This window comes from Scyliorhinus canicula, chromosome 1 (assembly GCF_902713615.1).
Source record: "Scyliorhinus canicula chromosome 1, sScyCan1.1, whole genome shotgun sequence".
NCBI lineage: Eukaryota > Metazoa > Chordata > Chondrichthyes > Carcharhiniformes > Scyliorhinidae > Scyliorhinus > Scyliorhinus canicula.
This window is the reverse complement of record NC_052146.1, coordinates 237,459,584-237,482,475: the sequence shown is the minus strand read 5'-3', so window position 1 is coordinate 237,482,475 and position 22,892 is coordinate 237,459,584.

The following is a 22,892-nucleotide window of genomic DNA, read 5'->3' as shown; positions in this document are numbered from 1 at the left end:
CTGTCCATGCCCATGCTCAGCGAATCCCCCCCCAGTCTGTTAACCATGCGGCTATCAACTCCTCCCATTCCTGTTGGCCCGTCCGGTATTGGTTGGCAGCCTCCCGTCCCTGTCCAGCCCATATGTCCCGTACAATGTGCCCCCCCTCCACATCCTCCTCATCTGGGGAGGCCTGCCCTTCGTCATGTTGCTCCTCCTCCTTCCCCTCAACTGCCTCCAGCACATCGCCCCTCTGCTGGGCTATGTTGAGCAGGACGCAGTAGACCACAATGATGCGGCCGACCCTCTCCGAATGGGAACTGGAGGGCCTCTCCAGAGCGGTCCAGGCACCTGAAGCGCATCTTCAGCAGCCCAAAGCATCTCTCCACCACACCCCTGGTCGCTGCATGGGCATCGATGTAGCGGTTCTCTGTGTCGGTCCGTGGCCTCCGTATAGACGTCATCAGCCACGACTGCAACGGGTAACCCTCGTTGCCCAGCAACCAGCCCCACAGGCAGGGATGACCGATTGTTCCAATATGAACGAGTCATGCACACTATCCGGGTATCAGGCGCAGATGTGTGGGATCTTCATGCGGTGGTCACAGACCACCTCCACGTTCATGGAGTAGGAGCCCTTCCTGTTCGTGAACACCGTTGTGTTATCCGCTGGTGGCCGCATGGTGACGTGCTCCCTATCGATTGCCCCCTGGACCGTGGGTATCCTGTCCACGGCAGCGAATCCTGCTGCCCGGGCATCCTGGTGGATGCGGTCCACAGGGAACTGGATGTAGCGGTCCGCGATGTCATACAGGGCGTCCGTCACTGCACGGATGCACCGGCGCACCGATGTTTGGGAGATGCCGGATAGGTCCCCACTCGAACTGGAACTACCCCATGGCAAAAAGCTCAGGGCCACCATCACCTTGACGTCCACCGAGAGAGAGTGTCCACCCCCAGTCCCACACGGTGCCAGGTGTGCCATCAGGTGGCAGATATGGGCGACGGTTTCCGCCTCATCCGGAGTCTCCTCCTGCATGCGCTGTCCGAGAGGTTCTGGTACGATGTGCGGCGCCAGTCCACACGGGGCCTCATCGGGTGTCTCCATCACTGTGGTACCACCACCGCCTGCCCCTCCTCCTCCTGCTCATTGTCCTGATAGGGCAGGCGGCCCTCCAGCCTGGGTGGCTGCCACCTGCCCCTCTGCAGCCCACTCCTCTGCGGCAGCATCCGCCGCCTCCCTGGCACGCTCCTGCTCCAGCTCCCATAGGGCAACATGTAGAAGGGCAGTTCCCGCCATGGCAGCCAACATCGCTGGATGATGCCCATACATTACTGTCTGCAGGGGGTGTGGATAGACGACATATCATCATCTTACATACTCCCCTCCGTAGCCAGGTGCCATGGGCTGCATGGTATTTACTGTTGACAGCTGCAACCTAGCCAGGCAAAGCCCCACCCCCCAAACCCTGGCACTCCCCGATCCCCTCCCCGATCCCCGATCCCCTCCCGGATCCCATCCCCGATCCCCTCCCCGATCCCCAAACTCCTCCCCGATTCACGATCCCCTCCCCGATCCCCTCCTCGATCCCCACCCTGATCTCCTCACCGATCCCCTCCCCGATCCCCTCCCCGGTCCCCTCCCCGATCTCCCCTGATCCCCTCCCCGATCCCCTCCCCGATCCCCTCCCGGTCACCTCCCCGACCCCCTCCCCGATCACCTCCCCGGTCCCCTCCCTGATCCCCTCTCTGATCCCCTCCCCGATCCCCACTCCCCTCCCCGATCCCCTTCCCGATCCCCTCCCCGATCCCCTCCCTGATCCCCTCCCCGATCCTCTCACTGATCGCCCCGATCCCCTCCCCGATCCCCTCCCTGATCCCGTCTCCGATCCCAGATCCCCTCCTCGATCCCCTCCCCGATCCCCTCCTCGATCCCCTCCTCGATCCCCTCCTCAATCTCCCCCGATCCCTTCCCAGTTCCCCTCCCTGTCCCCCTCCCCAATACCCTCCCCGAACCCCTCCTCGATCCCCTCCTCAATCTCCCCCAATCCATTCTCTGATCCCCTCCCCGATCCCCTCTCCTATCCCCTCCCCGATCCCCTCTCCTATCCCCTCCCCGATCCCCTCTCCTATCCCCTCCTCGATCCCCTCTCCTATCCCCTCCTCAATCTCCCCCAATCCATTCTCTGATCCCCTCTCCTATCCCCTCCCCGATCCCCTCCCCGATCCATTCTCCGATCCCCTCTCCTATCCCCTCCCCGTTCCCCTTCCCGATCCTCTCCCCGATCCCCTATCCGACACCCCCCGATCCCCTCCCTGATCCCCTCTCCGATCCCCCCCTGATCCCCTCCCCGATGCCCTCCCTGATCCCCTCCCCGATGCCCTCCCCAATCTCCTACCGATCCCCTCCCCAATCGCCTCCCCGATGCCCTCTCCGATCCCGTCCCCGATCCCCTCCCCTATGCCCTCCCCGATCCCCTACCGATCCCCTCTCCTATCCCCCCCCGATCCCCTCTCCTATCCCCCCCCGATCCCCTCCCTGATCCCCTCTCCTATCCCCTCCCCGATCCTCTCCTCGATCCCCTCCCCGATCCCCTCCCCGATCCCCTCTCCTATCCCCTCCTCGATCCCCTCCCCGATCCCCTCCCCGTTCCCCTTCCCGATCCCCTCCCCGATCCCCTACCCGACACCCCCTGATCCCCTCTCCGATCCCGTCCCCGATCCCCTCCCCGATGCCCTCCCTGATCCCAATCCCCTACCCGACACTCCCCGATCCCCTCTCTGATCCCCTCCCCGATGCCCTCCCCCAATCCCCCCCCCCGATCCCCTCCCTGATCCCCCCTCCCAATCCCCCTCCCGATCCCCTCCCTGATCCTCTCCCCGATCCCCTCCCCGGTACTCCTGGTCCGCTCCCTCCCCCGCGTCCTCGACACCGACCGTGACACCGCCACACATCCCGTCCCTGGGGGGCATCCACCACCGACACCTGCAACCTCCCCCCCCCCCAGCCATGGCCGTGCCGTCTCTCGTGTGTCGGCCCCCCCACACCGACCCCTACCTCCTCGGTCGCCAGCGTCAGCCAGCACGACTGGTTGACGCCGTTTAAGAAGTACTTTGATTTACGCCGACTTGACCGCCATCCCGGCCGGAGATTTGCAGCAGGCCCAGGGACCATCACGTCGCCCCGCTTCTTGCCATCCTGCGAGGCGCGCGGCGCAATACCCGTCGGCGGGCTTTTTCATGGCCCGGAGAATACGGCAGCCGGCGTCGGAGCGGCGGGCTGGGATTCATGCCGCCCCCCCGGGATTCTCCGACCCGGCGGGGGCTCGGAGAATCCCACTGTCAGACTGAGAAACTGAGGTGAAATCAAAGTTAATTCCTTTGGGATGGTTCCAGAAAAAAAGAATTAGCCTTCAAGATTCTTGTACAGTCCTAAAGAATTCTTGGGGGAAGTAAAAAGTAAAACTAGATTCATAGCATATGCAGTTATTAACTATAGCTCGTAGTGCTTGATTTCTTTAATTTTTTACATATCAAATGAAGTTTGTAAAATGTGAAATTGTGGTGTAATTGATCACTGGGTTTTAAAATTTATTTTTCAATTTATATTAATAATTTATTTTGTCACAAGTAGGCTCATATTAACACTGCAATGAAGTTACTGTGAAAAGCCCCTAGTCGCCACATTCTGGCGCCTGTTCGTGTACATGGAGGGAGAATTCAGCATGTCCAAATTATCTAACAAGCACGTCTTTCAGGGCTTGTGGGAGGAAACTGGAGCACCCGGAGGAAACCCACGCAGACACGGGGCGAACGTGCAGACTCCGCACAGTGACCCAAGCCGAGAATCGAACCTGGGACCCTGGCGCCGTGCAGCAACAGTGCTAACCACTGTGCTACTGTGCCGCCCATCTCAAATGCTTCATGCATTGAGACACAGAGCCTTTCGTTTCATCCTTTTATTCTTTTCATAACCTCTAGTCTCATCTGTTGATTTGCTGTTAGATTTGTACTCTCTATCCCTTCCTGTCATGGTCTGTTTTTCAATTTCCTGTAATAATACATACTTATTTCTGAACTCTGATTTACCACATCTTCCTATATTGGATCCCTTGATCAATGTAGTACACATTTTTATAGGTAAGTAGCCTACTTAAATGGAGTGCACAAAGGATCAGAGTGCAAGCTTGGAGTTTGGTAAGTGGAGAGTAGGAGATGCTTGTTTCTCTTTACTTTTTCTATATTTTTCACCCTTTAGGATTAGTCATTATTCTACAGCAGGAAACTGAGTTAACTGCTTGGTGAGAATCTGTTATGTAAGTTTTACTCATTTCCCAGGGTTTAAAACAGTGCTAAACTTGGGGTTATTTAACAACATTTCTAAAAAGCACCATAGGTAAATAATTATCTGAAACACAAAGATGCCAGGTTTGGCCATGTGTCATGTGGAAACTCCTAGAAAACTCTGGTCTACGGCAGTGTTTGTGGCTCAAGGGACTTCAGCTCAGAGGGAGTGCTACCCGAACGCTTTGTTCCAGAGGTGGTCACACCCCTTAGGATTGCGTCCCATGGTTTGAAAGTGGTCAAGGACAGGAGGGTGTGTCTGCAGCTGAGACAGGTACAGGGACCTAGAGGGCAGGAATGTCAGCTTTTGCAATTATCGAACAGGGTTTGGGATTCTCTCAGCTTGTTTGGATGAGAGTGAGGAATGCAGAGTGGATGGGCTGACTGCCCACAGCACCACGGTACAGGTAGCCATTCACATGGGGAGAGCACATTAAAATGTAGTGGTAGAAGACAGTATAGTTCGGTGGATTGATATTGTTCTCTGCAGTAAACAGTCAGAGTCCAAGCAGCAGTGTTGCTTGCCTGGTGCAAGACTTTGGGCCATCTGCTCCTCGCTGGTGAGGAACCTGCAGTGAGAAGGGGAAGTCCCATTATTGTGCTCCATGTAAACACCAAAAACACAGGTAGGACGAGGAAAGGGGTTCTGTACACAGATTTTGAGGAACTCGGGACTAAATTAAACATCAGAACCATCAAGGTTACAATCTCTGGATTAATACATAATATTAGAAAAATGAATACATGGCTCAAAGACTGGTGTGGGAGAAATGGGTTTTAGTTAATGGGGCACTGGCATCCGTGTAGGGGAAAGTGGGGGCTGTACCGTTGGGACAAACTACTTCTAAAAAGTGCTGGTACCAGTGTTCGTGCAAATCACCAGAGGGGGACTAACACTTTTTGGCGTCTTGCGCTCTCCCACTTTGCAAGGGCTCCACATCACACCCCACCCCCAATGATGTTGCGCCCCACCCCCATAAATTGCTGGCAATAATTTTGGGATAGCCATACCGATGATTGGTCAAGGCAAGCCGGGTGTTATAAAATACACCACTGTCGATCAGAGAGAGAAATCACTGACACCAAAGACAGTAAATTCAACTTGCAAAAACAACAAGATGATGTTAGTTGCTTCCCAGCCCTCTCACTCTCAGCCCTGACTAGCTGGCCTCTGTCTGAGTCGCCCATCAGCCACTGACCACCACTCCCATATTCATTAGTGGTCTCTATGTGGTTCCAGCACAGCTTTTCACATTTCTGATAGATATTGGCAATGCTAGACTTTACCAAGATGGCTTCCAATACACTTTGCACCAGAATTGTGCTTGTGTGTTCTGGATGTCATTTTGGAACCATAAAGGTGCTTTGTAACATCCCAAAATGGACACTACTGAGCCCATGTTCCTGCCCTTTATATTTTGTCAGACACTGATAAAATTACTTGCATGTGGTTTCAAAGTGACAACCAGTGTGCAAAAGTGAAATTCAGTCATTAATGTTTCATTAAACCTTTGGAAACTGTGTAGTAAACTATAGATTAAAGTAAACACACCAAGGCTGTCATTGACTGGATCAAATTATATATTTCAGGCAGAGTGGTGAGTGGTGTCTAAGTACAACTCAATTTCTCTGCATTGTCAGTGTAGTTCTTGATGCACCATCAATTACCACGAGACAAGAATGGTGAAACGCTTTATTGCACAAGATGTTGTGCCTCCTGCAGCTGGAACCAGAATGGGAGCAGCGCAGGAGAGCACACACTTTTATACGCCGCCTGCTGGGAGGAGCCAGCAGGCTGGGATTTGCCATGGTACCTGTAATACATGGGCAGTACCGTAATACATGCAATGTGTTACTAGTGGTGTTTACCAGTTCTTCACTGCCACCAGCAAACGCAGCCAAATAGGTTTTGACAAAGGGTCATCTGAGGGCGGCGCAGTGGTCAGCAAACAACACTGCACTACTCACCACGAAGAAATCAATTCTCGAGTGTACCGTTGATGTGCCATCAATTGCACGAGAGACGAGTTGCTTTACAAAAGTTAGGCTTTAATAAACTAGAACTTAGACCTGCGGTTGTCTACAATGAAATGGACGACCGCCGGGCGTTTGACTATTTATACCTCGGCAAGGAGGCGTGGTTAACTCAGCCTCTCGACCAATCGGTCGAGAGGCACATGACCGACCAGGGCCAATGGTATGCCGGTGTTCTGCCCCACTGGCAGACAGGTATGCAAATCATATCACCACAACCTTACACACGTGTGAGAAGAAGGAGTACTATCCCCCCCCACCCCGCGTTCCTAACCCTCCCAACTCCTTCGCCACCCTCATTCTTCCCATGGACTTGGGGCTTGACCTGTCCACTTTCTGTTCCATCACATGGTTAAAATCTCCACACATAATCAGCTGGTGCGTGACCAAGTCCAGGATGGTTCCCAGTAAACTCCTCGGAGTTGGGAGGAGAAAGGAATTAGGATACGAAAAGATTTGTTTCTTGGGGGTCGGTTTGCAGGATTGAAGGAGCTGGGAGCAAAGTATGGGCTGGAGCAGGGGAAATATTTAGATACATGCAGGTTCGAGACTTTGCCAGAAAGGAAATACAGAGCTTCCCAGAAGAGCCGGCTTCCACATTGCTGGAGGAGGTGCTGATGACAGGGGGACTGGAGAAGGGGGTAGTAGTGGTGGTTTACGGAGCTATTTTGGAAGAAGACAAGGCGCCGCTGGAAGGGATCAAGGCAAAGTGGGAGGAAGAATTGGGAGAGGGTATGGAGGAGGGATTCTGGTGAGCGGTGCTCCGGAGGGTGAACGCCTCCACCTCATGTGCGAGGTTGGGGCCGGTACAGCTGAAGGTGGTGTATAGAGCGCACCTTACAAGGGCGAGGATGATCCAGCTCTTTGAGGGGGATAGAAGATGTGTATGAATGTTGCGGTGGTGGGGGGGGGGGGGGGGGGGGGGGGGGTGTGGGGGGGGGGGGGGGCAAACCACATATTTATGCTACGGTCCTGTCCAAAGCTGGAGGATTACTGGAAGGAGGTTTTTAGGGTCATCTCTAAAGTGGTGCATGTGAAACTGGACCCGGGTCCCTGGGAGGCCATATTCGGGGTGTTGGTCCAGCCGGGGTTGGAAACGGGTGCGGAGGCAGATGTTGTAACCTTCGCCTCGTTGATCGTCCGAAGGCGGATCCTGTTAGGGTGGAGATCAACCTCTCCATCCTGTGCCCTGGCGTGGCGGGGAGACCTGCTGGAATTCTTGACTCTTGAGAAGGTCAAATTTGAACTGAGGGGAAGGATGGAGGGGTTTTACAATTCATGGGCGTTATTCATTGTGCACTTTCGAAAATTGGAGTACATCCAACATTAGTGGGGGCGGGAGCTGGGAGGGTTCGGGGGAGGGGGGGCGGTGTGTGTTAATGGTGGCTATGGGTGATTCCTGATTCCTTTTTGTCATTTGTTTATGTTAACATGCGGGCTAATGTTTGGGGGTTTGGTGGAAGGATGGGAGCGTTGTTATTGATATGGGGATTGACATTGCATTCGTTACTGATTATTGTTTATTGTTGGGTGTAAATTTGGGAGAATATGTGAAACAGGAGGAGAATAAAAATATTTTTTAAAAAATAAAGTCATTGGCGTCTTCTGGTGTCAAAATAATATTCCTGGCCTTCAAATGTGACCCACAGTTTCGCCGGGTACAACGCCCCTGTGGTGATCCACTGTGTGCACCTGTATTAGGAGATGTAACCTAGGACCTGCACCACAGGTTCGCCGGTAGCCCCTGCCGGCTAGCTCCGCCCACAAGGAGCTGTATAACTATGCATGATCTCCTCCTGATCAACCATTTCGCCAGCTGCAGCAGGAGGCCACGCATCTGACTGTAATAAAGCCACAGTTGTACCAATCTGAGTCTTTCGTGCAATTGATCGTGCGTCAATTTATTACAGTCAGATTTTTCTACATTATGGACATCAGGATCAAACCAGATCACCTGCAGCTGGATCCGCACTCGCCAGATGCCAGAAAGGACTTTAATCACTGGCTGGCTTGTTTTGAGGCCTACATCAATGCTGCGACCCCCATGCCGACGGAAGGTCAGAAGATCCAAGTTCTATGCTCCAGGTTGAGCTCCAGCGTGTTCCCGTTGATCCAGGACGCCCCGAGTTACGCGGAAATGATGGCACTCCTTAAAGAGACTACGTTCAGAAGACAAACACACTCTTCGCAAGCACGTACTCGTCACTCGCGTACAAGTACCTGGTGAGTCGATCGAAGACTTCTGACGGGCTCTTATCCCACTTGTACGGGACTGTGACTGTCAGGCCGTCACGGCCACTGAACATTCCAATCTCCTCATGCGTGACGCATTCGTGACGGGGATTGCGTCGGACCCCATCCGACAACGACTGCTGGAAGGGGCCACGCTCGACCTAGCGGAGACGAAAATTTTAGCGCTCTCCATGACGGTCGCATCTCGCAACGTCCAATCCTACCCTGCTCGCCGCACGGCCCACCCTTCCTATCCTTCCTGGACCCTGCAAACGACCCCCTCGGCAGGGGCCTCTCCTACTCAATATGCTTGTGTGGCCCACCACGCCACGCACCCTGGGGGTCCCCGCTGCTATTTCTGCAGCCAGCAGAAAAACCCCAGCCAGCGCTGCCCAACCCACGCCGCCACTTGCAAATCCTGCGGTAAGAAGGGCCACTTTGCGGCGGTGTGCCAGGCCCGCGCAGTCGCCGCTATCGCGCTCGCAATTGCCCCCTTCCCCCAGCCGATCGCACGATGGACGCCGCCATCTTCTGCTTCCGGGGCCACGTGCAACCAGTGGGCGCTGCCATCTTCTCCCCCCAGGTCCACGTGCGGCCCGTGGGCACCGCCATCTTGCCCTGCCCCCACAACGTGCGCACCATGGGCGCTGCCATCTTGCCCCGCCCCGCAACATGCACTCCATGGACGCCGCCATCTTGCCCGCCCCCACAATGTGCGCTGCATGGACGCCGCCATCTTGCCCCGCCCCTACAACATGCGCTCCATGGACCCCGCCATCTTGCCCGCCCCTACAACGTGCGCTGCATGGACGCTGCCATCTTCTCCTCAACAGGTCCTCGGAACGCCGCCATCGCCGCCATTTTGTCTTCCCCTCGGGACTGGAATGCTGGAACCGGGTCACCGACGCTCCCCATCTGAATCCTCGGACGACCACCCGTAGCTTGCCTGTATGACACTGGACCAGTCCTGTCCTCACAACCTGGCCACCGCTTCGACGACAGTGGAAATCAACGGCCACGTGACCTCTTGCCTACTGGACTCCGGGAGCACCGAAAGCTTCATCCACCTGGACACGGTAAGGCGCTGCTCCCTCGTGGTCCACCCTGCCAACCAACGGATCTCCCTGGCCTACGGATCCCACTCTGTCTCGATCCGAGGTTTCTGTGTGGTCAATCTCAATGTCCAGGGCGTAGAATTTAGCGGTTTCCGCCTCTACGTCCTCCCCAACCTCTGCTGCACTATTGCTGGATTTTCAGTGTAATCTCCAGAACCTCACCCTCAAATTCGGCGGGCCCTACCCCCACTCACCGTTTGCGGCCTCACGACCCTCAAGGTTGACCCCCCCTCCCTCTTTGCCAATCTAACTGCGGATTGCAAGCCCGTCACCACCAGGAGCAGACGGTACAGCGCCCAGGACAAAGCCTTCATCAGGTCCGAAGTCCAGCGGCTGCGTCGGGAGAGTATTATCGAGGCCAGCAATAGCCCCTGTACAGCCAGACCATCAATCGGTACACGCAGCTCGACGCGTACCCCCTCCCACGCATATCTGATATGGTCAATCAGATTGCACAGTACCGGGTCTTCTCAACGATTGACCTTAAATCTGCCTACCACCAGCTCCCCATCCGTAAATCGGACCGTCCATACACTGCCTTCGAGGCGGATGGTCGCCTCTATCAATTCCTTAGGGTACCCTTCGGCGTCACTAACGGGGTCTCGGTATTTCAAAGAGAAATGGACCGAATGGTTTACCGGTATGGACTGCGGGCCACGTTTCCGTACCTGGACAACGTCACCATCTGCGGCCATGACCAGCAGGACCACGTCGCCCACCTTGCCAAATTTCTCCACACCACCACTCTCCTCAACCTCACCTACAACAAGGAGAAGGGCGTGTTCAGCACCACCCGCTTAGCCATCCTCGGCTACGTAGTCCAAAACGGACTCCTGGGGCCCAATCCCGACCGCATGCGCCCCCTCATGGAGCTCCCCCTCTCCCACTGCCCCAATGCCCTCAAACGCTGCCTTGGGTTCTTCTCCTACTACGCCCAGTGGGTCCCAAACTACGCGGACAAGGCCCGCCCACTCATACAGTCCACCCAATTTCCCCTCACGGCCGAGGCACAACATGCCTTCACCCGTATTAGAGCAGACATAGCCAAGGCCGGGATGCACGCAGTAGATGAGATACTGCCCTTCCAAGTAGTAAGCAACGCTTCAGATGTCGCTCTCGCCACCACTCTAAACCAGGCAGGCAGACCCGTGGCATTCTTTTCCTGCACCCTTCATGCCTCTGAAATTCGACACTCGTCTGTTGAAAAGGAGGTCCAGGCTCTCGTTGAAGCGGTGCGGCATTGGAGGCATTACCTGGCCGGCAGGAGATTCACTCTCCTCACTGACCAACGGTCGGTAGCTTTCATGTTCAACAACACGCAGCGGGGCAAGATCAAAAATGATAAAATCTTGCGGTGGAGAATCGAGCTCTCCACCTACAATTACGAGATTTTGTATCGCCCTGGCAAGCCAAACGAGCCCCCAGACGCCCTCTTCCGAGGTGCATGTGCCAGCGCACAAGTGAACCAGCTCCGTGCCTTGCACGACAGCCTTTGTCACCCGGGGGTCACTCGATTGTACCACCTCATCAAAGCCCGCAATCTGCCCTACTCCGTTGAGGAAGTACGGACAGTCACCAGAGACTGCCAGGTCTGTGTGGAGTGCAAGCCGTACTTCTACCGGCCGGACCGTGCGTACCTGGTGAAAGCGTCCCGCCCCTTTGAACGCCTCAGCGTGGATTTCAAAGGGCCCCTCCCCTCCACTGACTGGAATACATATATCCTCAGTGTGGTCGATGAATTCTCCAGATTCCCCTTCGCCATCCCATGCCCCGATATGACGTCTGCCACCGTCATCAAGGCCCTCAACTCCATCTTCGCTCTGTTCGGTTTCCCCGACTACATCCACAGTGACAGGGGATCCTCATTCATGAGCGATGAGCTGCGTCAGTTCCTGCTCAGCAGGAGTATCGCCTCCAGCAGGACGACCAGCTATAATCCCTGAGGAAACGGGAAGGTAGAGAGGGAGAACGGAATGGTTTGGAGGGCCGTTCGCTGGCAGCAAGTCCTCCCAGGTGCACTGCACTCTATACTGTCTCTACTGTGCACCGCCACAAATAACACACCCCATGAACGTGTTTTTACCTTTCCTAGGAAGTCTACATCCGGAGTATCGCTCCCGACTTGGCTCGCTGTTCCAGGACCGGTTCTTCTACGTAGGCATGTCAGACTCCACAAGGCGGACCCCTTGGTGGACAGGGTACACCTGCTCCACGCTAACCCCCAGCATGCCTATGTGGAGTTCCCCGACGGCCGCCAGGATACGGTCTCACTCAGGGACCTGTCTCCCTCAGGTTCCACTCCCCCACACTTCCCCACCCACGCACCACCCTCCCCTCCCCCAGCGCTCCCAGCATTAGTGCCACCAGGTCCATCCCTCCTTCCCCTGCCCACGCTAGAGGACGAGGAAGATTTCGGCACGCTCCCGGAGTCATCCAACTACTGGCCAGCACCAACACCGCCAGCACCGACGTCGTCGACGTAGACGCCGGCACCGCCAGCGCTGACATCGCCACCACCACTACATCACTCCCAGCGATCCGTCAAACCGCCGGACAGACTTAACCTCTGACGGGCACCAGACTACAAGATGGACACATATTTTTCCCCCTCCCCTCTGTAAATTATTTGTAAATCTGTATATAGTTCCACGCCACCCCCGCCGGACTCATTTTTAACAGGGGGTGAATGTGGTGATCCACTGTGTGCACCTGTATCAGGGGATGTAAGGTAGGACCTGCACTACAGGTTCGCCGGTAGCCCCTACCGGCTAGCTCCGCCCACAAGGAGCCGTATAAATATGCATGACCTCCTCCTGATCAGCCATTTCGCCAGCTGCAGCAGGCGGCCACGCATCTGACTGTAATAAAGCCACAGTTGTACCAATCTGAGTCTTTTGTGCAATTGATCGTGCATCAACCCCAATTGAATCTTCCTTCAGTACAACACCACCTTGGCCCTGATAAATCCAGCCCGCCTCTTCATCAGCTCTGCACCATATTCAGACACGATTCCTCTCCCATTCACAGTTGCACATCTCCCTGGTCCACCTTAGGATCTTCTCCTTCTCCACGAATTTGTGCAATCGCACAATCACCACCCGTGGTGGCTCCCCCACCCTTGGCTTCTGCCTTAGAGGTGGGCCCGGGCCACCTCTGGGGCCTTGTCCGGCACCCTCTCCTCCACCAACCCGGCCAGCACCCTCAACACATATTTTGTGGCACTCATTCCTTTCACGCCCTCTGGCAGACCCACAATTCGCAGTGTTTTTAAAAAATAAATAGTTTTGTTGAATTTTGCATTTGTACACAATACAGAAGATGATTGAAATGGTTTTGATTTGAAATTTATATGTTTTCCTTCTTAGGCACTCCGCCCCCCCCCCCCCCCCCCCCCCCCCCCCCACCCCCTTGCTCTCCCCCTTCCCTTTTCTGTTGTCCCGGCTCAGTCATAGGCCCTTTCCTCCGCCACAGATGTTATAATCTACCGCTCATCTTGTTTTTGTTCCTATGGCTTTGTGAGGGCCCTCTGGCCCCCTCTTTGATCTTTCCTTGGGTACCCTCCTGGTATTTCCTTGGGGTCCATGCCCCAAGTCTATGTCCCCCCCCCCTTGTTCCTGTCTGCTTTGTGTGATCCTGTTGGTTCCTATTGTTCCCCCTGCCCTGCCCCCTCCCTTCCTATCCATTATTGGCTTCACACAGGTCTTGGAATAGGCTGATGAATTGCACCCATGCTTTGTGGAAGCCATCATCCGATCCTCTGATGGTGTAGTTGATCTTGTCCAGATGGAGAAATTCCGACAGTGCTGCCATCCAGTCTGCTGCTGTGGGTGGGTGGTGCTGCTGATTGACAGCTGAGCAGGATTCTCCGGCGTGCAATTAAGGAAGCAAAAGCAAGGGCATCATCCCTCTTCCCCATATGAAATTCTGGCTGGTCCGATACCTGAAAACTGTCACACTTGGGCATGGCTCTATCCTCACCCCCACAACCTTGGACTCGCTTCAAAGAAGGCTCTCATTCTGTCTCCACCTCATAAAGCAGTGTCTAGCATGTCTAATGGGAATCTGTGATTACCGCAGATGGTGGCTATGGTGGACACGTCAGTTAAGCCAAAGTGTCACCTCATCTGGTTCCAAGTTTTTAGTGTTGCTACTAACACTGGCTGGATGTGTGTTTTGCCGGCGAGGATGGGAGCGCTGTCGTGGCAATGCTTGGAGGGTCGTTCCCAGATAGGAGGACTCCTCCATCCTCACCCATTCCTACTTCGGTTCCCTTACCCTACTTCGGTTCCCTTACCCATCCACTCACCTTCTCGGCTGTGGGTGCCCAGTGGTAGTATTGCAAGTTCAGAAGGACTAGGCCACCCATGCTCCTCTGTAGTGTAGTCTTAGGAATTCTTGGATTCTCTCCCCCCCCCCCCCCCCCCCCCCCCCCCATCTTCAGTGTTCTCACCTACTTCCATTAACCTGTGTCAGTAAAATATCCAGTCCAAGGGATATGTCACTCCTTAATGCCATTCTTTTCTTTAATACTGGCAATTTGTATATTTTAATGAAGATGAGTCCCTATTCTTGAGTCATAATACTATTCGGATTATGGGCCTGTCTGGGGCAGAGACCCAACAGACTATATTGCCCAAATGCTGGGCAACCTAGTCAGGAGAGACAGTTTCCACAAGCCCCAGAACTCAACAGGGCACACACGTCACTCCGGCCGAAGCCCAAAGCAGGGAGCAGCCGAGAGCGATTATAGCAAAGCTGCACCAGTACCAAGACCGGGAAAGGATCCCGAAGTATACCAAGCAGACGAAAAAAAGCTTGTGGGAAGGCCACAGAATCCGGGTCTACCAAGACATTGGGGCAGACCTCGCAAAGAAAAGAGCCGAGTTCAACAGGGCAAAATCAGTGCTCGACAAGAGTGTGGTGCGTTTTGGCACATTGTTCCTGGCCAGACTCTGGGTTTCGTACCAGGGCAAAGAGCATTATTTTAACACCCCGGCAGAGGCAAACGACTTTGTGCAAGCCAACGACCTGGACAGAGGCCTAGCTCAGCAGCGATGAAGACGTGTCGGGGGAGGATTGCAGAGAGAAGAAAGATGAAACCAGAGACTATAGTCTGAACTATGTGTCCGTGAACACAGCCGCCAGTTGGTCCATGCAGGATCTGAGAGCATGAACAGGGATCCCATCAGGACTCGTCGCTTTCTGAGTGTTCACTTTCAGGAAGGCCGATCTGACTTTGGAAGCTGTGACGGTAGGTATGGCTGTGTCCGAAGCTGCTGGGGCAGTTGATAATGGTTTGTTGGTTTCCTGCTCGAACCTAGAATAGAATTAATTGAGTTCATCGGGGAGGGGTGCGCTGGTGCTGGAGATTCTACTCGGCTTTGCTTTGTAGGCCATTACGTTGTGTAAGCCTTGCCACAACCAATGAGGGTCGGTGACCTTATTCTGTGAATCTACCTTAGGTTGATATTGTCCCTTGGCATCCCTGATGACATTGCGGAGGACGTACCTGGATTTCTTGTATAGGTCAGGGTTGCCTGTCTTGAATTCCTCCGACCTGGCCTTCAGAAAGGGGTCAATCTCCCGATTGAACCACGGTTTCCGGTTAAGGAACATACGTACTACCTTCTTTGGCACGCAATCTTCTACACACTTGCTGATGAAGTCTGTGACGGTGGTGGAATACTAATTTAGGTTGGATGCTGAGTTCTTGAATATGGACCAGTCCACTGACTCCAAGCAGTCACATAGGGTCTCTTCTCTTGCCTTGGACCAGCATTGCACAACCTTCTTAACCGGATTCTCCTGCTTAAGTTTCTGCTTGAATGTTGGGTGGAACACTGCCTTATTTTCCGAAAATAGATCAGGAGATGGTTCGATAGGCGCCCTTGATGTTTGTGTAGCAGTGGTCGAGAATGTTGGTGCCACAGGTGGGACAGGAGATGTGTTGGTGGAATTTTGGCAGTACACTCTTGATGTTGGCCTGGTTTACGTCCCCAGCTACAATGAACAAGGTCTCCGGGTGTTCTGTTTCCCTGTTACTTATAGCAGTGTACAATTCATCGAACGCCTTCTTCACTTCCGCCTGGGAAGGCACTTCACAGTCAGGTATTAAGGTCCAGGGAACAGTAGCTGGCCAGGGTTGCCACGAGCACCAGGAGGAGGCAAACCCTTCCACCCTTCGCTTTGCCTGATGGCACCGTGCAGTCCATCCACCGTATTGAGAAGCCGTCATGTTGTATGGTACAGCCCGGTGAAGCGGGGCTGAGCCATGTCTCTGTGAAACAGGGCACACAGCAGTCTCTTACTTCTCTCTAAGAGCTAACTCTAGGGTTAAGCTCGTCCAGTTTGTTTTCGATCACTTGGACGTTTGCCAGGAGTATGCTGGGAGGAGGAGACTTGAAACCATGTTGTTTCAGTCTCATCTGCAGACTGCCACGGTTCCCTCGCTTACTCGGTCAGCGGCTGCTTCCTGATGGTCCCGGGATCTGATGGAAGAAGTCTGACCTTGTGGAAAGTAAGTGGTTGCGTCTGGCGGGGTCCCAGGTGCTGGCTTCGATTTTGCGGTAGTGTCTGGCAGGGTCCCGGGCACTGGTTGTGATTTGGGGTTGCTGGGGAAGGGGGGGGGGGCGGGGCACATTTGCGGTTCGGTCACACCCCGGGGTTCCGCGAATATGGGTCTACCTTTCGGTGCTTTTGGGTCCTTCCGTGAGTCTCTGCCGTTTTTGGGTTTTTAGTCTGAATTTGTGTCACAGGCAGGGTCTTCCTGGGTCAAGTTGGGCCGGGTCCCATGTTCAGTTCCAGCGTTGGTGGTCTGGTGGTCCTGGAATTAGGCCTTGGAGTAGACCTGGTCAGGCTTCCATGTGGATTCTCCTCCTTTCCTCCATCTGCCACTATGTCAGGATGCTGGGTGGGCCACTCCAGGTCGGGTCTCGTGGGCAGGGGCTGCATCGGGCATACTGGCATCTGGATCGGGCAGTCTGGGGATGGCATCGCTTTCCATGCCGGGTTGGGTGCTCCGAGGGCCGGGTCTGGTCCTATTTGAGGTCGGGGTCAGGCCTACAGGTGGACAATCACCATCTCATACTATTGAAATTAACCTTACCTAAAACTAGAATTATAGCTGCTTCACGTTCCTTCCAAACACAACATTGAACTAAATATATTATGGCGGCTATTTGAAAAATGTTCATGCACCATTGAACTGTTCACTAACTCTGGATCATTATTTATTGTTAAATCTAATATAGTCTGCCTTCTTGTTGGTTCCAGGTTATTTTGGACATGATTTTACTTGGATCAAATGGAGATTCCGAGTCCGTGCTTGTTGGGAGCTAGGCCGGCGGAGCAAGTTTCTGGAAGTGGCACCAGTTGACTGTCCTATTAAGGCCAGTGGATGGGATGTAGATCCTGCCCGTACAATTAGAATGCTGGGCTGGCAGCTCGGAAGCCTCACCAGGCTCTCTTTCCAGATATCCTCGGAGGGGATCAGCGTGATTAAAAAATGATGGGCAAGTATAAAGGACCCTCGGAAGATCGCCTCCCAGCAGCAGTTCAGCAGGCTCTTTCTATTAACCAGTCTGCCACCTATAAAATGCCAGGGGTGGGGCTTTTTCTTTTTCTGAAAGGGGCGTTACATATTTACATTGGCTGTATAGAATCCGTCAGATCCTCATCTGGTTCTGCCACATCCCTGGCGGCGAGAATGCGTTGTGGAGCTGTCCGAACACAGCTCCCTGCTATTTTCTGCCACCTCGTGGCTGGGAAAATCCTGCTCAATATTGTCGCTGAAACCTACCTAAACCCATTCTGAAATAAGCTATTCTGCGAGCACAATTCATTCTGAAAGTTAAAATTCACCATAAACATTCTTCCTTTGATATATATGTGTCCAATTTCTGCATTGGTCCGTATCATTAAGTGAGCTCCTTTTGAATACCTTCACACAGGCCTGTCATTTTATCCATGATGTGGAGATGCCAGCATTGGACTGGGGTGAGCACAGTAAGAAGTCTTACAACACCAGGTTAAAGTCCAACATGTTCGTTTCAAACACTAGCTTTCGGAGCACTGCTCCTTCACCTGAGGAAGGAGCAGTGCTCCAAAAGCTAGTGTTTGAAACAAACATGTTGGACTTTAACCTGGTGTTGTAAGACTTTTTACTATTTTATCCATGAACAAATTTGACCAGTTAACTGGAAAAGTCACTGAAGTCAGCCTTACTTGCTCGAACCGATATAATTATTATCCTGAATTCCTCAGGCTTCAATGTAATTATATTTCTTGAACTAATTGATCAGTTGCTTAAAAAAACAAAATGCACAAGAAAAGTTAAATACTTCACTTATATTCTTGTCTGTACAGTAAGAAGTCTTACAACACCAGGTTAAAGTCCAACAGGTTTGTTTCAAACACGAGCTTTCGGAGCACGGCTCCTTCTTCAGGTGAATGGAAAGGCTTGTTCCAGAAATGTTTATATAGACACAGTCAGAGATGCCCCGGAATGCGAGCACCTGCAGGCAATCAAATCATCAAAGATGCAGAGAGAGAGGTAACTCCAGGTTAAAGAGGTGTGAATTGTCCCAGTCCAACGCCGGCATCTCCACATCATTCTTGTCTGTGGTTCTGGTTGTCTTGTTGCACTCCCTCCATCGCTTGATTATAAAAATGAAGGCTGACATTCCTGTGTAAATCTGAGGGAGCGCTGCACTTTTTGAGGCACTGCCTTTCAGATGAGAAGTTAAAGTGAAGCCCCATCTGTCTGCTTGGGTGGATGCAAAAAATCTCATTTCAAAGGGAGGGGGAGTTATTCTTATGTTCTAGGCAAAATATTTATCCCTCAATCAACATTGCCATAACAGGAGACTTCCGGTGGCGGCCATGGAGTGAGTGGTCGCATATTTGGCAGCTCCCGCTCATGGTGGTCTTTTTGTGGCCTTTGCTCTGGTTTGTAGCAGGAATTTTGGAGGAAAAAGGTGCAGTAGCGTTGCTCGTTCTGGGTGAGTGTGCTTAACACTCAATTTGGCTCTGTTTCGTTCGTTAGCTTTGGAGTCGCCAGGTATCGTTAAGATACCGCCACAAGTTTCAAGGTCAAGTTCAAAGCAATAAAACCATACACCAATTAGTAAGTTCAAACAAGACACGTTTATTATATTACAATAATCTACTAATCATGCATATAAACTATAAGACTAGGCTAATCCTACCACTAATAGGCCAAATACTTATCTGGATAAGGGGACTGCCGGATCAGGGAACAATTCTAGCTTTGTCCAGGGTCCGCAGGCTTCCAGTGGTTATGGTCTAAAGGGGTCAGGAGTGTCTACTCTTGTAGCGTGCGTTGTGACTTACTTGCTGGCGGCTTCTGTCCAGACCTCTCCTGCACAAGGTTCTTCTGCTGCAACGGTGTTTTGCTGGGAGGGCTAGCTGGTCAAGGAGAGGCTGACAGAGAGAGCGAGCTGGGGTCGGGGTCTCTGTTTTATACTCCTCTCAGGGTCTTGCGCCCACCTGGGCGGACCCTCTATACACTCGCAATCGATTGGGTCTCTTCCCAATCGATTGATTTGAATTCCCCAATAACGGGACAGTATCTCGATCACTGGGGCGGTTCTTTGGACTCATTGTTTTGGGCTTCTTTGGCGCTGAAAAGTCTGGCCTTCCATTGAATGTATCGATTAGTGTTAACTTGTTTCTTTTGTGCCTGGGGATCGCCCGGTATCGCCTCATTAATATGTTAACTGTTTTCTTTTCATAGTGCAGTCTGGTTTCTGCAACAGCCAAAACTGGTTTCTGCAGCAGTCCAATATACAAGCGCTTTGCAAGCTGCTTGCTTTTTACAACATGTCCATTTCCCCTGCATTCCTTGCAATCTTCCATTTTATGTCAGGCAGTGGTCACCCCAGGTGGCTACAGTAGTGATAGCAGAAGAGAGTGACCCCTAGTTTATGGAGCTGTGGTCCAGAAGTGCCCAGAAAAGAACAAACCAGGTGGCTGTGGCAAGTGAGAGCGGACTACGTGGAGATGGTGGACGGGCAGTTGTCGATGGACCAGTTGGTGAGCTTCTTGAATGAAAAGTTCACCGAACAGCGGAAGGAAAGTTTGGAGGACCTGCCCCGGGTGGTGGACTTGATCACGGCGGTGGTGGACCGTGTGGGGGCAGAGCTCGTGAAGAGGAGGGCGAGCTTTAATAAAGTCAAGTCGGCTCTGTACAAGAAGGGCGTTAAGTTTGGTCTACTGTACCTAGCTCGCCTTTGGGTGACCGAGGGGGGCTGGGAGCTGTACTTTGGCTCGGCAGTAGACTTCATGAAGGAGAATGGACTGGCAGGAGAAGGAGGACCTTGAACTTTGATTGAGGAGAACTGAAGTTTATGCATTGTACTGTGAAAAATCTTTGGGCTTTTGTACTTTGGATTTCCTTTGTTTATTCCCCCGTTTTTCTGTTCTGTTGGGGTTAGGCTGGGTTACAGTTATTTGTTATGGGATGAAGGATGGGTCTCTGTGTTCAGACCTTGGGAGGGATTGTTTCTTTGTTTTGACTATTTGCACTAAGAGCGGGGGGGAGGGGAATCAGTGGGGGGTAGGATGCTAAATGCCATGGGCAGTGTAGCTGGATGGGGTAATTCACAGAAGCAAAGTTGGGGGGGGGGGGTGAGTAGAAGATTGATGTGAGGGGCGGGAGATTTTACTGATGATGGGGAAGGGACTTTTAAAGTGGAGGAGGAGGGTTGATAGCGGTGGCTGCCCGAGGGCGGGCCATGGGAGGTGCGGGGCATGGGCTGAAGACTGGCCTTGGAGGGGTTATGGTTGATTGGCAGGGTGTCCCCCAACCAGGTGGAACGTTCAGGGACTGAATGGGCCAGTCAAAAGGGCCCGTGTGTTCGCGCACTTGAGGCAACTGAAGGCGGACGTGGCCATGTTGCAGGAGACACATTTAAAGGTGGGGGATCAGATTAGATTAAGGAAGGGATGGGTTGGACAGGTGTTCCACTTGGGGCTAGACTTTAAAATGAGGGGATGGCGATCTTGGTTAATAAGCGGGTGGCATTTGAGGTGGGGAATATGGAAGCGGACCCGGGGGTTAGATATATTATAGTTAGTGGGAAGTTGGAGAGAATGACCGTGGTATTGGTAAATATATATGCCCTGATCTGGGATGATGTTGAGTTTGTTAGACGGGTACTGGGGAAGATCCTATAAGTAGATTCACATTGATTGATTATGGGGGAGATTTTAATATGGTCCAAGATCCAAGGTTGGACCGGTTGAGTTCTAGGTCTGGGAAGGCATCAGCTATGGCGAAGGAGCTCCGGGTGCTCATGGAGCCCATGGAAGGGGGGTGGGGAGTGAGGTCGATTCGTGGAGATTTGGGAGGCTGAGGAGTAAGGAGTGTTCATTCTACTCCCATGTCCATAAGGTGTATTCCCGGATAGACTTTTTCGTTATGGATAAGATGCTGCTGACTGGGGTGGTGGATGCTGCATATTCAGCAATAGTGGTGTCAGACCACGCCTTGCATTGGGTGGACTTGCAAGTCAGTAGAGGAAAGGCCCAGCGCCCGCAGTGGAGCTGCTAACAGAGGAGGAGGCGAAATTTTACAGGTGGTCAGGAGATATGCGGAGTCTCCGGATGACGGGCTTTTGAAGGAGCGTCAGAGGCTGCAGCTGGAATTTGGGCTCCTGTCCACAGGTAACGGGGAGGGAGAGCTGAGGAGGGTAAAGGGGCGGCGTATGAATATGGAGAAATAACCAGCAGGACGCTGGCGCACCAGCTGAGGAAACAAAGGCGGCGAGATAGATTGGGAAAGTGAGGGATACAGGGGGTAAAGTGGTTCTGGATCCGGCGGGGGTTAATGTGTTTCGGGGTTTCACAGGAAATTGTATGAATCGGAAACCTCTGCCGGGGAGGAGGGGATGAAGCGATTCCTGGGGGGTCTGGAGTTCCTGAGGATGAGTTGGTGCAGGATTTGTGAGCCCTGATCGGGCTTGGGGAGTTATAGACAGGTTGGGGGCAATGCAATCAGGCAAAGCCCCGGGACCAGATGGATGCCCGGTTGAGTTCTACAAAAAGTTATCCGGGCTGTTGGGGCCGCTTCTGGCAAAGGCTTTTAACGAGTCAAAAGAGTTGAAAGTGCTCCCCCCAACATTATCGCAGGTATCGATTTCCCTTACTTTGAAGCGGGATAAGGATCCAGAGAGTTGTGGGTCGTATAGGCTAATCTCCCTGCTAAATGTGGATGCGAAGTTGCTGGTAAAGATCTTGGCCACACGTATAGAGGATTGTGTTCCAGGCTTAATAGGGAGGAACAGACGGAATTTACTGAGGGACAACACCTGTTGTCCATCAGTAGGCAGCTCCTTAATGTAATAATGATGTCTGCAGAGTGGTGCGAGGTCAAGGTGGTGGAGGAGATGGATGCAGAAAAGGCCTTTGATCGGATGGAGTGGAAGTATTTGTGGGATTTCCCGGGAAGGTTTGGGTTTGGGCAGGGATTTGTAGATTGGGGCCGGTTGTTATATCAGGCACCAGTGGCGAATGTAAGGACAAACCTGGTTTGATCAGAATATTTTAGCCTGTGTCGGAGGACGAGACGGGGTGTCCACTCTCCCCACCACTGTTTGCCCTGGACATAGAGCCTTTGGCAATGGCGCTGCGGACATCGAACATTTGACGGGGAAATAATGAGGGGGTGTGGAGCATAGGGTCTTGCTCTATGCGGCCGACTTGCTCCTTTATATAACAGACCCATTGGGGGGAATTGTAGGAATTATGGGGATACTGGAGGAAATTGGCTGGTTCTCAGGTTACAAGCTGAATATGGGTAAGAGTGAGGTTTTTGTGATCCAGGCATGGGGGCAGGAGAGAAGACTGAGGGAGATACCGTTCAAAGTGGTGGAAGGGAGTTTTCGGTACCTGGGGATTCAAGTCGCAAGGGACTGGGGTCAGCTTCATAAATTAAATTTGGGCAGGCTAGTTGAGCAAATGAAAGGGGACTTCCTAGGTGGGACATGTTCCCGCTGTCATTGGCGGGGAGGGTACGGACTGTGAAAATGACAGTCCTCCCGAGATTGCTGTTCGTGTTTCAGTGACTTCCAATTTTCATCCCTGAGGCATTTTTTAGGAAGATGAATGCAGTGATCTCACCTTTCATATGGGCTGGGAAAGCCCTGAGGGTGAAGAAGGCCCTTCTTG